Here is a 3,689-nt window from a genome sequence, read left to right on the forward strand (position 1 = left end):
GTCACCTGAAACGCCCGTTACGAATAACTACTTATGCGTAACAGGCACTTACAATGTCCGTTACGAATAATCTCCGAATAAGACAAAAAATTAAGGGCATTTGTAACTAGCAATTCAGGTGCTAGTTACAATACCCCTATTCTTCTTTCCATTTACCACCCAAATTATTATAATAATTTTAACAAATCCAAATATTTCATGCCACAAACAAATTATCAAACATAACATATACACCAAATTGTATTTCAAATAAAATTCTTCTTTATTGAACCAAGAGACATAACTACATAGATTAAAGGAAAATTTCAGAAATTAAGTTAGAGCCTTCTTAAATGAAGACAATAAGGTCAAAAGTTCAAGAAAAAGTATGCTGCCAATTACTTTGTTTGCAAAATTCTTGTTCAAGAGCTTCATCAAGCTTTTCCTGAATAGCAGTTCTTGAGCCATAGTAAATCTTTTGGTAAATGATGTCTCGGACATTTCTCTATCTCTATCCTCAACATTAAAAGGATTAACACTGCATTCTTGATTTCTTCGTCACCAACGTCTCTGTCTTCAACAACATCAATAGAACTTTCCTACCTCCTAAAACATATAAAAAAAAATCATAGATTAGAAAATAAAAGTAAAACATCATTGATGCTACATAGAAAAACTTTACATAGATTAACAAATAAAGGTTACTCTAGTGATTAATTAGAAATGTAACTACAATACCTGTATTTCGATTTAAATCACTTTTCTCTCCTACACAACTCAGAGTTATATAAACATTATTCAGGAGGATTCATATGTAGTAGGCAAATGAGCCTAATTTAATGTTTTGATCTGGATGTCAAACAACTGAAGTTTATCAAAACAACATGGAGGAGCATCATGCCAAGAAAATCACCGATAGGAAACCAGATTAAACGCACAAAAGGAACTTGTTTGTTCCAATTTGCTATAATAACAAGCTAAGTTGATTAATCAATCCCTGCACTAGACTTAAATGGAACACACGCCCCTTTATTTAACGTATCAACCACCAACATAATAATCAGAAACCAATCATTATTCTCATACATATTATGGCAATCACAGCAATATTATACTAATTCGTTCAACCATAAATTAAGACTGAGACAACAAGCAATTCCAATAATATTGCAGCATCAATTACTCAATTTGGTAAAGCCTCAATCAAAAAGCGAAAAGGTTAAAAACCTGAATTCACATCTCTAACAATAAATGAACTCATACTACCACATTCACATTAAACAATAATCTAAGCGCACATCAGTTTGAATTTCATTATACATCAATTTTACTAACAATTAAGTGACTAAAACTTATTAATTAAAGAAAAAATCAGGAGCTTGCATTTTGAAGCTATATATTCAAGAACCAAGGGCATGTTGTCACTTTAACAAGACATTTAAAAGTTACCTTCGGAAGAGTTCCCTGATCCGTCCCTCACAGGAACCTTCATAATGCTTAACTGAAGGGAAGACAACAGGATTCGACCTACAATCACAATTAATCACTCATTAATAGTGCTGTACACACTTCCCAGTCATGCAAGTGCAGAAATGAATGCATCAAAATAAACAGTAAACTAAACACATGTAATAAAATGTTCTAAAATAAACTAACCACATGATTATAGAGAATTTGTTAGAATTATGATTGCCAATAATACAGGTTTGTTAGCCTTATCACTACTAATTAGCAGAGATGGTAATGAAACATTCCAAGAACTAATAAACCTTTGTCCACCAAGAAATTAGCTGGTTAGCATTTTCAAAAAAGATTTTTTTTTTCTTTTTTGGTTTATTATTTTTCTTCTAATTTCTTGTTCAAGTGCCAAATGCATGTATCACTCTGTTTGCTTCAGTAATTATCATCCTAATCATTTTTATTAGCGAGGTCTTTGTCTACTAGAAATGTGTAATAGATTAGTTCCTTTTTATTTAAGAAAAATAGGAGTTAAAAGAATGGAGTACCTCATATAAATAATAACTATAAATAATATAATTTTCAATTAATTAGATAAAAAATATTAGAGAATAATTAACATGTGAACAACTTAAAGGAACTGGGAAGACCCCTTTATTTAACAGCCCACCAAATCTGTGATTTATTTAGACTTTATAAAGCCGGATCAATTATCACTGACTTTCCCCTTTTATTCCTGAAATAAATATTTTACAATTCAATATTATTACAATTACAGTATTATTTATAACACTCTTTTATAATTACAATATCGTGTTACCAGCTTTAACCTTGATTTTATTTATAAAAAATCAAATGGACTTTTCAGCAAGAAATAAATTAGAATCTTAATTCAAATCCATCTAAAACATTATGAATTTATGATTTATTTCCACCCAATGGAAAAAAATCAAATTAAACATGTAAAATCAATCAATTAATTTGGAAAAAAAATGAAAAAAAAAACCTGCAGAGGAGAAAACTGCACCTTCAATTTGATTAATAAAAATACAAACTTGAGATTCAAAATTCCTAGTGCACTGTATCCCAATTCCCTTCTCTCAACTAAATTCTTCAAAACTAACAATTCACACACATATAATCATCGCAATGTAAATCAATAATTTTATGAAATGAATAAAATCAAATCAGTAAACCTAAAAGTAAGAATGTAGTTCGAACAGATTACTCAACCAGGTAATATGAACATCCAACAAAAAAAATCATATGTACTACTATAACAGATCCGTAATTAGATTGATACAAATTAAGGAAAATTTCTCTATTCTAAGATCTCAATTATAAATCAAACAAAAAAAAAACATAAAAGATAACATTAATCTGATCTGAAATTCCCAAAGACAATCAAGAAATTACCCAAATTCAATGAAATTATACCTGGGTAGAGAAGATGTTGCAAGAACACCAACGAACTTCAGCACCAAGAGCAGTAAGAGTCTCAATAAGAATAGCAGTTTGAATAGTCATAAGAAGAGATCCAGTTCCTTAGCACCTTTAAACGGTTGAGAAGGACTAAATTCAGTACGACAAGACATAAGTCCAGGCATTTCGACTTCAGCAAGCTCGATTTCTAACCTTGTACTCTCTTCCAAATGTGGTCTTCTCGACTGACAATGGAGTCGCCGACATTGTTGTTGAGCTCGAAGAACAGGAAGAGAGTGAATAAGAAGGAGATATGAGCAGTGTTGATTACAGAGTAGAGAGAGTGAGTGATTTGAGGAGAGAAAAAGAGAAGATGATTGAGGAAGAAGAGAAATGCGGAAAGAGAGAGTGATTTGAGGAGAGAGAAAGAGAAGAGGAGTGAGGAAGAAATGCGGCTGGGGAAGTGGCCTGGAATAGATCTTTAACCCTAAAAGAGTTATTTAGTTGTAACGGGCTTTATATTTGTCTATTACAATTAATAGCTATTCGTAACGGGCATTTATTTTCCCGTTACAATTATTAATTATTCGTAACGGACATTTATTTGACCGTTACAAATAAGTTTTTCCGTAACGATCAAATATTTTTCCCGTTACAATTACTCTTTTTGTAACGGATTTTATCATGCCCGTTACAAATAGGGTGTTACAAATGACAATTTTTCCACTAGTGTTTAATGCAAAATGACATGATCGAGATGTAAAGGAAAAGAAGCTTATTTTATTAATGAAAGGGTGAATAAACAGAACACACAAACACAATAGAGTCTG

General features: G+C 31.3%; 1 long non-coding RNA gene across 1 annotated transcript; it reads right to left on the reverse strand.

Annotated features, from left to right (window-relative positions):
• Nucleotides 1-238: 238 nt before the first annotated feature.
• On the reverse strand, nucleotides 239-3,313 carry LOC145579155 (uncharacterized). The gene is made up of 3 exons (XR_014099060.1): nucleotides 2,875-3,313; nucleotides 1,429-1,506; nucleotides 239-585 (listed from the first exon to the last, which is right to left on the reverse strand). It is a non-coding gene; the product is annotated as an uncharacterized LOC145579155 (long non-coding RNA).
• Between the last annotated feature and the right edge of the window lie 376 nt (nucleotides 3,314-3,689).

The sequence above is a fragment of the Chenopodium album genome, chromosome 14 (genome assembly GCF_948465745.1).
Source record: "Chenopodium album chromosome 14, dcCheAlbu1.1, whole genome shotgun sequence".
In the NCBI taxonomy this organism is placed as follows: domain Eukaryota; kingdom Viridiplantae; phylum Streptophyta; class Magnoliopsida; order Caryophyllales; family Amaranthaceae; genus Chenopodium; species Chenopodium album.